A 14,388-nucleotide genomic window follows, 5' to 3' on the forward strand; every position below is an offset into this window, starting at 1 on the left:
TTTTTTTTCTCCTGTAGTTGACATCTAATCTTACTGCATTGTGATCAGAAAAGATGCCTGAAATGATTCCAAATTTTTTAAATTTACCAAGGCTAGATTTATGGCCAAGGATGTGATCTGCTCTAGAGAATGTTCCATGTGCACTTGAGAAAAAGGTGAAATCCATTGTCTTTGGGTGAAATGCCCTGTAGATATCAATTAGGTCTCACTGGTCTATTCTATCATTTAAAGCTTGTATTTCCTTGCTAATTTTCTGTTTGGTTGATCTATCCATAGGTGTGAGTGGGGTATTAAATTCCCCCACTATTATTGTGTTACTGTTTATTTCCCCTTTCATACTTGTTAGCATTTGCCTTATGTATTGAGGTATTCCTATGTTGGGTGCATATATATTTATAATTGTTATATCTTCTTCTTGAATTGATCCTTTGATCATTATGTAGTATCTTTGTCTTTTATCACAGTCTTTATTTCAAAGTCTATTTTATCTTATATGAGTATTGCTACTCCTGTTTTCTCTTGGTCCCCGTTTTCATGAAATATCTTTTTCCAGTCCTTCACTTTCAGTCTGTATGTGTCCCTAGGTTTGAGGTGGGTCTGGTCAGAATGGCTGCAATCAAAAACTCTACAAACAAAAAATGCTGGAAAGGGAGTGGAGAAAAGGGAACCCTTTTACACTGCTGGTGGGAATGCAAACTAGTACAGCCATTATAGAAATCAGTGTGGAGATTCCTTAAAAAACTGGAAATAGAACTGCCATATGATCCAGTAGTCCCACTGCTGGGCATACATACCAAGAAAACCAGAATTGAAAAAGACATATATATCCCAACATTCATTGCAGCACTGTTTACAATAGCTAGGACATGGAAGTAACCTAGATGTCCATCAGCAGATAAATGGATAAGGAAGTTGTGATACATATACACAATGGAATATTACTCAGATACAAAAAAGAACACATCTGAGTCATTTCTAATGAGGTGGATGAAACTGCAGCCTATTATACAGAGTGAAGTAAGTTAGAAAGAGAAACACCAATACAGTATACTAACAGATACATGAGGAATTTAGAAAGACAGTAATAACCAACCTATATGCAAGACAGCAAAAGAGACACAGATGTAAAGAATAGACTTTTGGACTATGTGGGAGAAGATGAGGGTGGGATGATTTGAGAGACTAACATTGAAACATGTATATTACTATATGTAAAATAGATAATCAGTGCAAGTTCAATGAATGAAGCAGGGAACACAAAGCTGGTGCTTCGGGACAACCCAAAGGGATGGGGTGGAGAGGGAGATGTGTGAGGGTTTCAGGATGGGGTGACACATGTACACCTGTGGCTGATACATGTCAATGTATGGCAAAAACTACCACGGTATTGTAATTAGCCTCCAATTAAAATAAACAAATTAATTTTAAAAAAATGTAGAACTGAAGACAATTCCTGTTCTGAACTTCTATCATGTCAATATTTCACAACTGTTCAACTAGTAATTATTCAGATGATAAAGAGCAATAACAGATTGCAGTTAGAAATTATTCATTGAGTTTTCATACAAGGCATACTTCTGTCTGCACTTCAGGTCCTAGAGGATGAGGATCAAAAGGAATTCATGTTCTCTTCATCATACTCACGTTCAGTCATGTCCAACTCTTTGCTACCCCATGGACTATAGCCTGCCAGGCTCCTCTGTCCATGTAATTTTCCAGGCAACAGTACTGGAGCAGGTTGCCATTTCCTATTTCAGGGGATCTTCCCAATCCAGGGATTGAACCCTCACTTGTTTTATCTCCTGCACTGGCAGATGGCTTCTTTACCACTAGCACCACCATTCTCCCCTTAGGCTCCATTCAACATTGTGCAATCTAGAGTGGATAATAGTGGACCTTCTGAAAAGCATATGTTACAGGCAGTGTCAGCTCAGTTCAGTTGCTCAGTCACGTCCGACTCTTTGTGACCCCATGAATTGCAGCACACCAGGCCTCCCTGTCCATCACCAACTCCCAGAGTTCACTGAGACTCACGTCCATCGAGTCAGTGATGCCATCCAGCCATCTCATCCTCTGTCGTCCCCTTCTCCTCCTGTCCCCAATCCCTCCCAGCATCAGAGTCTTTTCCAATGAGTCAACTCTTTGCATGAGGTGGCCAAAGTATTGGAGTTTCAGCTTTACCATCATTTCTTCCAAAGAAATCCCAGGGCTGATCTCATTCAGAATGGACTGGTTGGATCTCCTTGCAGTCAAAGGGACTCTCAAGAGTCTTCTCCAACACCACAGTTCAAAAGCATCAATTCTTTGGCGCTCAGCTTTCTTCACAGTCCAACTCTCACATCCATATATGACTACTGGAAAAACCATAGCCTTGACTAGACGGACCTCTGTTGACAAAGTAACGTCTCTGCTTTTGGATATGCTATCTAGGTTGATCATAACTTTCCTTCCAAGGAGTAAGCGTCTTTTAATTTCATGGCTACAGTCACCATCTTCAGTGATTTTGGAGCCCAAAAAAGTAAAGTCTGACACTGTTTCCACTGTTTCCCCATCACAAATTGTAACTGGTATCAAATATAGATTACTTAACACAGTTATCACCCAATGGCTTTCAAAACAGTAATAACAAGACAGATCATGTGATAATTCAGAACAGTCTCATCTCACCTGTGATCTTCCAAATTAATTTCATTTGCAAGGTATATTGCTATTTTGGGGTATCAATACAATGGAATCATTTAATAAAGTATCTTTCATAGTAAAACAACTGTTTAAAACAAGACTAATAGCCAGGACATGGAAGCAACCTAGATGTCCATCGGCAGATGAATGGATAAGAAAGCTGTGATATATATACACAATGGAATATTACTCAGCCATTAAAAAAAATACATTTGAATTAGTTCTAATGAGGTGGATGAAACCGGAGACTATATTATACAGAGTGAAGTAAGTCAGAAAGAAAAATACCAATACAGTATATTAACACATATATGTGGAATTTAGAAAGATGGTAATGATGACCCTATATGCAAGACAGCAAAAGAGACACAGATGTATAGAACAGTCTTTTGGACTCTGTGAGAGAAGGCGAGGGTGGGATAATTTGAGAAAATAGCATTGACTCATGTATATTATCATATGTGAAACAGATCGCCAGTCCAGGTTCAATGCATGAGACAGAGTGCTCAGGGCTGGTGCACTGGGATCACCCTGAGGGATGGGATAGGGAGAGAGGTGGGAGGGGGATTCAGGATGGGGAACACATGTACACCCATGGCTGATTCATGTCAATGTATGGCCAAAAACCACTATGATAAAGTAATTAGCCTCCAATTAAAATAAATAAATTAAATAAATAAAAGAAAAAAGAAAAACAACCATGCTTAAGACAAAAAAATAGACTAAAGGCCTCAAATGGAGTTACTTATGCAAAGCCCCAGCCACCAAACTGAGTCCTGACCTAAAAGGAGTTTCATCTCTCTCCAAAACAAATCAGTCAATCAGGAATCACCATATCAGCACCGGTTAGGTATTCTGATAGACCCCTGACTTTCCCTAAAGGAAAGTTATCTTGAAATAACAACCTTTCTTTTTTGTCAAACAACTTCTTTGTTTATATTCCTTTCTGACTATAGAAGTCTTTATATATAGCTCCTCAGAACTACTTTACCTGATAGACTGGATAATGCCCAACTCATGAATCATTGAATAAACCCAATAACATCTTTAAAACTTACTCAGTTGAATTTTTATTTTTAATACACCAAAATATGAAAAATGGAAAAGTTATTCATCAGAAATATATTTTATTATTTCTGTATAAGCATATTTATTTTGTTAGAGTCATATTCAAAAGTTATGAAGATAAACCAAAATGGAAAAAGCTAACACTTAGATTCTATATTTTATTTAATAAAAAAAAAACTTCTAAAATATATAACTTAACAATATTTAATTTTTTTAATTTTAAAAATTTAAACTGAACTCAACTGAAAAATTGTTTTGCTTGCCTATACTTCTAGACCTATATGTATATATGTCTAGGCTTTTGTGATATTTCATGTTCCAAGGGATGTTGTCAACGATACTTAAGTATGTATTGCAAAAATCCATGTGGGTTAAATAAATGATCCTATTTTACAGACATTATACAAATTTGTTGTTTCACTTCCATACTTTCAGTCTGTATATATTTTTTTTCCAGGACCAGTTCAAAATTTTACTTTTCAAGACTATGTGAAATTATTATTTTAATTTTTGAAATATTCTGAGACTGATATTCCTTCACAGCAGCAAATAAATCATAAAGATAGCAAAGGAGACTACTGCTTCTTACCTAGGTCAAATCACTAAAATGATCACAGCCAGAGATAAATTCTGCCATTTTCTAGTTTGGAGTCTAATTTATTCAATGACCCCCAGTCATAAATAATAGGTAGGAAAACACGAATTCAAAAAGCAATCTCCGTTTACTTAAGCAAGAGGAACGGTGATCTCCTCAGAAAGCTCCCAGGCTATAAGATTCAGAAAGACCACAGCCCTTTACAAAAGTAAAGAAACTTTTTAGTCATTTTTCCATATTCTATCCACTGCTCAAGCTTCTCCCAAATAACTTTCCCATATACTGAGGGTGCAGTCTTTAATCCCTCTGGTTTATTTTAAAATTCTAAGTTCCAGCTGGAGACCTCTTTTAAGTTTAAGCCTTGTCTACTGGCTCTTCAAGTGGCTTCTGGATACTGACACCAGCAAATTACTCCCAGGGTATATGAAACTTTAAAAGACTGCTTATTACATGGGTTTGCAGATTCAACTTGGATATTGGTCTCTCTGTTTCTTGCTGAATTTCTTGAGAAATTAAATAAAACTTTACTTATTCATCCGTTATTTCTGTTTGCAAAGCTAAATTTTCAAAATACCTAATCTGCCATATTGCTTGACATAAACGTGTTCACTAGCCTTTACCTCTTATATCCCATTTTTATTCTCCAACTCCTTTGGGCAAAGCCCAAGGAAGATCTCCTGACACCACAGTGAATGACTAGCCTCTATCAAATTTCACAATAACAACAACAACTGAAGCAGTAGCCAATCCACCATTTTTGTTATTTGGCTCCCTCATTCACTCTAGCTTTTACAGATATTTCTGTACTATACTTTTATCAAAGTATGAGACATTTCACAAAGTATGAGACACAAAGTAATGCTCTGTAAATGTATCTATGTCCTGACAATGATATATCGAGCATACTCTAAAATGTCTGATTAAAACAAAATCTTCCTTGTACTCTTATTGTTATAAAATACATGGCAGTGACTAGTATCAGATATAGTCTATGATTAAGAGAGGATAAGAAAGAGAAATGGTGGTGTGGTTGGGTATATCCAAAGTTAGAATATATAAACTAGGAATTTCAAAGTTGAGAAAATCTGAACACTAATTAAAATTGCTCTCACTATTTACAGAGCAGACATATATACACAGATACACACACACTCTCCATACTACTGTTTATACATCCTGTTTAAATGTACAGAACTGTTATTTTCTCACTCTCAATTTCTTTTCTTTACTACACCAAAAAGCTCAGTTTATTTCTCCCACAGCAGGTCTTTTTATATGGTGTCCCTCTGCCTAAAATTAATTTCCTATTCACCTGAATACCCTCATTTCTTACATAACTATCTTGCCTCAATTTTTCATGCTTTAAATTAAATATAGTCTCCTCGGAAAAGCCTTACTTGGCTACCAATATAGGCACTTGCCTTTATTATTCACAATTTCTTCATACTACTGTTTTCTTCATAATATTTAGGAAATACAGCATCGTGCTTTTGTTGCTTCACCTCTAATTAATTGATTTATCTGTTTAATTGTTTGTGTTACTAATATCAGGTTATAAACTCTTGTCAGAGTTTGTTCACTAATAATATACTCAGCACTCAACAGCGAATCTACTCATCTAGTAGGCTCTGAATATCATTAACTGAATAAACAAAAACGTTTATCTAATTTTATATGGTATGCTATATTATTCATCAGAGATGTGAACTAAACTCTCATTTATAGAATGAATAACAATATGACTCATTGTAACATCCTCCACTCAAAAAAATCCCCAGTTGTTTATAAGAACTTTTTACCATCTACTTTCAGAGGATTACTCACCACTGATTATTTGGAAGCAAAATATCAAACATCTGTGACTTGTCCTTGATCTGTTCAGTGTGGTTTCCTTGTCCTTAGTTCACTCTTTAGGCTTCATGCAGAGAACTGAGGAGAGATGAAAACAAAATACATTTCACAATGCCATAAACAAGTTTGTAAAATCATATGTTTACATATATACTCAATTTTATAAAAAATCAAAAAGCTTCATCTCACTGAATTTTACAAATACAATAAGGAATTCTGTGACATTTTTAACTGATTTATTTTTTCTCGATAGATTTTCTTTGTCTTGTTGGTTTTGAAAATCTGTTGTGCCTTTAGGAAAAGGGAATTTAACATTATTTTGTGGGTCATTTAGTGGATACATTTAATCAAATGGCTCATATTGTTTCTGAATTCTGATAATTTGTTACTAATATTTCCTTGTTGAACCTACTTGGATTGATATTTAATATCTATGAATTTTTTGTGATACTTTTCATATTTTTTTTTGCCCTTGATTCAGGAAAATATTCTCAATGTTAGCCTAAAAAACTTTAAAACTTAAAAGACTCAATCTTATGATTTTAGACTTACAGAGTTGGAAAATCATTACAGACAGTTCTATTGTGTCCTCTAAATTTGCTTTTGTGAATATTTATCTTACATAATATAGGACAATTATCAAAACTAAGAAATTAACTTTGTTACAGTACTATTAATGAAACTAAGAAACTAACTTTGGTGTAATACTATTGATAAAACTAGGAAAATAACTCTAGTTCAAACTGCTAAACAGTAGAATTTGTGCACAGTCCCCCCACCCCCAACAACCAATTAATAGACTTTCAGAACTGAGTGACTTTCACTTTCCTGTTCCAAGATCCAATCCAGAATCTCACCTTGCATTTAGTTGTTATATCACTTATCTGTGAAAATTTGCTGGTCTTTTCATGTATTTCAAGACCTCGAAGAGTAATGACCAGTTTATTTTTGCAATGGCCTCATTTTTAGTTTGTCTAATATTTTCTCAAGAGTATACTGAGGTAATACATTTTGGGGAAAGGGTACCATAGAAGTGATGGCTCTCGTTGCACCATATTAGGGTATACATTATGATGACAAGTATTACTCATGTTACTTTACCTTGATGAAGCATGTATCTGCGAGGATTCTACTTTATAAAGCTGATATTATTCCTTTTTTAATTACTAAATAATTGGGGGGAAATATTTTTGACAATACAAATATGACCAGTTCTCCTTAAATATTCACTGATTTTTACCACCTACTGAGGATCTTACCTGTAATAATCATTACTATAGTGTTCTAATGATTTTCTCTATATCTCATTCCTTCTACATTTATTTTTATATAAGGAAGAGATGTGGTTTCTCCCCATTTATTTGTTCAGTTAGTTATTTATGCATGTGGAACCCATGTTTATTTATTTTATTTGGAGGTTATAATTCTATTCTATCATTCATTATTTTGTTACTCAAGTTATTCCAGCAGCATTGTCCAGTGGGAGCTCTCTCAGGTTGGCTCCTGTGTTCTTTTAACATTCCCCCTTCTATTTTTCATAAAATTTATTCTTCTGATACTGCTAGATACTCTAGGCTCATCTCCTATTTTTCTTCCCACAGCCCTAAAATCAATATTTTCATGAAGGACCCCTGAATTTTTCTATTGAAAAATTATATTTAGAGACCAAGATCTGGACATAAGGTGTACTTATTGTTATTGCTTCTATTTCCTCTTAGTGAAAAGATCTAAGCATAGTATTTACCAATTCCTGCATACATACATATCTATAATTATGTATGCATGTTTGTTTGTAATCTGTCATCTACTTGCCTGTCACTTATCATCTATATGTCTATGCTGATACTCCAATCCAGCACCACAGGGCTTATTCTAATTTTCCCCATTTAGTTATTTATAAATTTTCCCCCCTAAAAGTCAAAATCTGGCTTTCATTGTGTACAAAGAATTTACTTATTTGTTTAACTCCCTTATAACAATAAAGTAGCTTTAGATTTGTTAAGGGAGAAACAAATCCAAGGGAGAAACACATTTACCAACATATCCAAGGGAGAAACACATTTACCAGAGTGTTTACATTTCTTTATACATTCACTCTTATAATATCCAATCAAAACACTACTTTCCAAAATTATTAAAGATCAGATTCTCTTTTCTTCCATCCCCTCCAGTACATTTTTTATCTCAATCATAGTTGTTATTTTGTTACACTCCATCTATCTCACCATTCTGATTTTTTAATTTAAAATTATATATAAAAATCAGTCAGTCGTGTATGGTCCCACAGGTTTTGACAAATTCACAGAACAGTTTATTCATCACTACAGTTTCACAAAGAACAGTTCAATCCCCAAAACAGGCTCTTTATATTCAGCCTCTGCCTCTCAAAACCCAATGCATGGTACCAACTGATTCAATTGATCTAATTTTCCATCCTTACAGTATTATATTTAGAAACCAAGATCTGGACATTAGGTATACTTATTATTGCTTCTATTGCTTCAAAAAGCATAGATGGATGGAATCATGGAAGGTATAGTATCTGGCATCTAACTGCATTTACTTAGCCAGTTATATTAGAGATTTTGGAAACATCTATTTGCAAGGACATACAAAAGTTTGTTCATCCATTCACTGGTTAGAAAATATTTGCTTTGTTTTCAATATTTGGCGACTGTGAATAAAGCTGTTATAAATATTCACAGAGTGTGTGTGAACATACATTTTCATTTCCCTTGGAGTAATACTGTTGGTTCATATGGCAAGCAGAATTACATTTGATTTTATAAAATACTGCCAAATGCTTTCTAATGTGGCTGTATAGTTTTGCATTTCTAATAGAAATATATGAAACTTCTAGTGCATTACATTATTGATATAACTTGGTATTGACAGTACTGTTATTGTTACTTTGCTTGTTTTGGCATTTTGATAGCTGTATAATTTACCTTCAGATCAGATCAGATCAGTTGCTCAGTCATGTCCGATTCTTTGAGACCCCATGAATCGCAGCACGCCAGGCCTCCCTGTCCATCACCAACTCCCGGAGTTCACCCAGACTCACGTCCATCGAGTCAGTGATGCCATCCAGCCATCTCATCCTCTGTCGTCCCCTTCTTCTCCTGCCCACAATCCCTCCCAGCATCAGAGTCTTTTCCAATGAGTCAACTCTTCCCATGAGGTGGCCAAAATACTGGAGTTTCAGCGTTAGCATCAGTCCTTCCAAAGAAATCCCAGGGCTGATCTCCTTCAGAATGGACTGGTTGGATCTCCTTGCAGTCCAAGGGACTCTCAAGAGTCTTCTCCAACACCACAGTACAAAAGAATCAATTCTTCTGCGCTCAGCCTTCTTCACAGTCCAACTCTCACATCCATACATGACCACAGGAAAAACCAGAGCCTTGGCTTGACAGACCTTTGTTGGCAAAGTAATGTCTCTGCTTTTGAATATGCTATCTAGGTTGGTCATAACTTTCCTTCCAAGGAGTAAGCGTCTTTTAATTTCATGGCTGCAGTCATCATCTGTAGTGATTTTGGAGCCCAGAAAAATAGTCTGACACTGTTTCTACTGTTTCCCCATCTATTTCCCATGAAGTGGTGGGACCGGATGCCATGATCTTCGTTTTCTGAATGTTGAGCTTTAAGCCAATTTTTTCACTCTCCACTTTCACTTTCATCAAGAGGCTTTTTAGTTCCTCTTCACTTTCTGCCATAAGGGTGGTGTCATCTGCATATCTGAGGTAATTTGCAACTCCCTAATGATTAATAATGTTGAGTTTCTTATGCTTATTTGCCACAATTCCATCTTCTCTGGTGATAACCTCTGGTGATATCTATCTTCAGCTCTTTCTAGCACATTTTGTTGGTTTTACTGAGTTTTGAGATTTAGATCGAAAGCAAGTCCTGAGATGGAAATTTTATTTGTAAATATTTTTTTTGACTGTATCTCTCTCAATTCACTTAATGGTATCATTGGCAGAAAAGTAATTTTAATTTCAAAAATTTCAATTTATCTTTATAAAAAGTTCAGTTCATCTTTTATTTTCTTTAATAGATTATACTTTTGCTGTTTGATCTAATATCTCTTTGCTCATATCATAGGTAAATTTTCTCCTAAATTTTTTTTCTAAAAAGAACATTTTTGTATATATTATAGTTTTATATTTTTCACTTTGAGCTACAAATAGTTTTGCATTATTTAAAAGTCCTGGAGGAGGAGGCTGAGAGCTGTCACTGCCTGTACGGCTTCCAGATAACTCACTCCCTGCCGTGGAGGGGCTGGATGGATCTGGGATGGTACTCTCCTCACCAGCAAGATCCAGGACTATCCAGATAGGAACATAAATATTTTTCCCAGGGCACCCTTGCTTGAGGTGTTGGACAGGAAAGTGGAGCCCTACACCACCACCTACTCAGTCCACCAGCCAGTAGAAAACACAAATGAGACCTATTGCATTGATAATTATTCTCTCCATTACATTTGATTCAGAACCATAAAGCTGACCTTGCCCACCTACCGTGACCTGACCCATCTGGCGTTGCCCACCATAAGTGGGCCTGTCCTTCCTTGAACAACTCATTGCTGACCTGCCCAAGCCAGCATGAACATGGTCCCCTTTCCCTACCTGTACTTCTTCATGCCTGCTTTGCTCTGCTAAGCAGCTAGGGCAGCCAGCAGTACCAGGCCCTGACAATGTTGGAGCTCACCCAGTCGATGGCAGACACCAAGCATGTGATGTCACCTGTGACATCTGCCATGGTTGCTATCTGACTGTGGCCATCGTTTTCAGAAACTACACGTCCATGAAGCAGGTGGATGAGCAGACGCTTAACTTCCAAAACAAGAGCAGCCATTTTGTTAGGCAGACGACCAATATTATGAAAACAGCCGTCTGTGACATTCTGTCCGTGGGGGCCTAAAAATGTCCTCCATCTTCATTGGCAACAGCACAATACATAATATTTCTTATAATAGTCCAGTCAGATGGTGGGAGTTTACCGCACAGGACAAGGAGGAAGCCAGCGGAGAGCAGCCAGGAGCCCTCGGTGTTGCGTCTTGCCCCTCTCTCCCCAAGGCTTGGCCTGAGGCAGCTCCTGTGACTACCTAGCGACGGAACGACATCCGCCAGGCCTTTTCTAGCAAGCGGCTCTGAGTGGACACAGGTGAGCCCAATAAGCCCCGGGCCCTCCGAGCAGTGGATACCACAGCCCCACCTGGCCTGGGGAGGGCTGACAAGGAGGAGAGAAGTGCACTTAGGAGCAGGAAGCTGCTGACTGAAGTGCCCCTGAAAGCCCGCTGGGTGAGAAAAGGCGGCGTCTTCAGCACTGGCGTCTCCAAGCAAGACGTGGAACTGGGCCCAGAGATGACTTCCAGTGGTTCTGAGCAAGACTGCCCATTAATCCCTACAACTCCTCCGCCCCCAGTATCCTCCACAAAAGCGGACTCCTGCTGGTCCTGCTCAAGGCCTGCACCCAGCACCAGATGATTTTTCTGGCGTTGAGCTTCAGAGGGTTGCAGATATGCCTTACCTTCAAGCGCTCCTTCTGGAACTTTTGTTGTTGTTAATTTCCTCTTCCAGCCCCAGCAGCATCCAGCACAGGATCAGCATGACACCTTCTGCCTGGGATATCCAGTCAAGGCCCTGCAGTTACCAATGAACTACATCCAACGGGTCAAGCAGGCCTGGTCTCGGGTCTGCCGTGGGCCGCTCACTGGGGAACAACCTGGACTGCCAGAGTGGGAAAGAGGCAGGTTAAAAAAAAAAAAAAAAAAAAAAAAACCCGCTGTGCGCATCTGCGCACCACGTCCTTCAGTCCATGCGCTCTGCAGACCCGCCCTGAGGAAGCCGGTGGCGCTATGCCGTGTACCTCACCACAGACAGTGTGTTCCTAAACCACAGCCTGGACGCCTCACACCTAGTGAGTTCCTCTAGACAGAGAAGATGTGGCCGACCACCACGTCACCCCAGGCCATCTCAATGTGTCATGAAGGAGCTCTTCGCCAAGCTGTTATCATTCGGTTCAAGGTGGCCTACACAGAGCCCAGCAAGGAGGCATTCAGCTACCACCAGGGACAGAGGAGCCTAGTGGGTTGCCGTCTATGGGGCTGCACAGAGTCAGACACGACTGCAGTGACTTAGCAGCAGCAGCAGCAGCAGCAAGGTATGAAAAAGTGGGTGGAGACTGGGTGTACGAGCTCTAATATCCCAAGATACTCCTGTCTCTGGGACTCCCTGAAAACCTATCGGTTGTTGCCTGGGGCCTCTCCCTGGAGCACCTGACTATGATTAACTCTGGCATCAATAATATCTGGGAACTGGTGAGCCCAGGATGAACCTGCAGATGGTGGTAGACAGTCTCTTGAGCTGCTTGAGCCACTGAACCGGGATTCCGGTATATATATTATGATTTGTTGGAGAGAGAGGGTTGATGGGGTGGAAGAAAAATGGAAGAGGAAAAAGGGGAGAAGGAGAGGCATCTTGTAGATTTCTTTATAACTTTGTTTAGAAATATTCTGTTGACTAAATTTGGGGAAATCTATTTTTTAGTTCCAATTCCATTCCATCAATCTATGGATATATTTTCTTTTCAATACCAGAGTAACTTAATTAGTGTAGCTTATAGTAAACACTTGAAATATGTAAATCTTCCAAATTTGTTCTTCAGTTTTAAAGTCATTTTGTGTCAATTCAAGTTTCATTGTCTTACCATAAAAGTTTTACAGTCAGCCTTCAGATATTTACAAAAATCTTGCTGAAACTTTAATTAGAATTGCGCAGAATCTTCAGATCGAATTGGGAATAATTTTGCTAACAATATTGAGGCTTCCAGTCTCAGAAAATGGTATTTCTCTTCAGTTACTTGTTGCTTAATCATTTTGTGCTTTATGGTTTTCAACATTCAGATTCTGAACATATTTTTGTTAGGTATTTACCTAATATTTCAATTTTATTTAGTACTGTAGTAAACAAAATTTATTTTTTTAATTACAATTGTTCATTGCTATTAGGTAGGGATAAAATTGGTATTTTTAGTATGACTTTATATACTGATGATAAAATTGATTAATTCTAGAAAAATTCCTGAGTTTTTCAGATTTTCCACATAGAAAATTGTTTTCATCTGTGAATAGAAAATGGTTATCTCTACTTTTATATTCTGTGTTCTTTGAATTTATTTCACTTTATCAACATATTGGCTAGCATATCCAGCACAATATTGACTATTAGGAGAGTGATTGCTGTTCCCTGGATGCTGATTTTAGCAATGAGCATACAGGCCTTCACTATTAAGTATGATGTTAGCAGTGCTTATTTTAGATACCCTTGTCAGGTGAAGGATGGAGAAGGCAATGGCACCCCACTCCAGTACTCTTGCCTGGAAAATCCCATGGACAGAGGAGCCTGGTAGGCTGCAGTCCATGGGGTCGCTAAGAGTCGGACACAACTGAGTGACTTCACTTTCACTTTTCACTTTCATGCATTGGAGAAGAAAATGGCAACCCACTCCAGTGTTCTTGCCGGGAGAATCCCAGGGATGGGGGAGCCTGGTGAGGTGCCCTCTATGGGGTCACACAGAGTTGGACATGACTGAAGCGACCTAGTAGCAGCAGTCAGGTGAAGGAATCTCCTTTTATTCCAAATTTACTGAGAGTTTATCATAAACTGATAAACTTGTCGTTTTTTCAGATGTTTTCTCTGCATGTATTCATAGGATCTTGAGCTTGTTAAGTCTGTTAATGAATCACGTTGATTGATACATAGATGTCTTTTGTGGAGGACATTTGAGTTTATGTCCATGAGGATTATTTGTATAATTTTTTCCTTGTAATATCTTTGTATAGTAGTAGTAGTAGGGCAGTACAAAGCTCCTAAAAATAATTGGAAAATAGTTACCCCTACCCTATTTTCTAGAAGAGAGTATAAAAAGTGAATATTTAGTAGAAATAATAAATTATTTGGGATTGGGGTTTTCTTTAATCAAAGCATTTTGAATAAGTTTCAGTTTCTTAAAAAGAAATATATCTGAAAAAGACACCCAGGTTATCTATTTTTTCTTGAGTGAGACTTCATAATTTGTATTTTTCAAAGAATTATGACAATTTCATGTAAAGTGTTAAATTTATGAGCATAAAATTGTTCCTAGTATACTACTTTAAACACATGTTAAATGGTATCTTTTCTTCTCTTTCA

Source organism: Bos indicus, chromosome 7, assembly GCF_029378745.1.
Source record: "Bos indicus isolate NIAB-ARS_2022 breed Sahiwal x Tharparkar chromosome 7, NIAB-ARS_B.indTharparkar_mat_pri_1.0, whole genome shotgun sequence".
Classification (NCBI taxonomy): Eukaryota; Metazoa; Chordata; class Mammalia; order Artiodactyla; family Bovidae; genus Bos; species Bos indicus.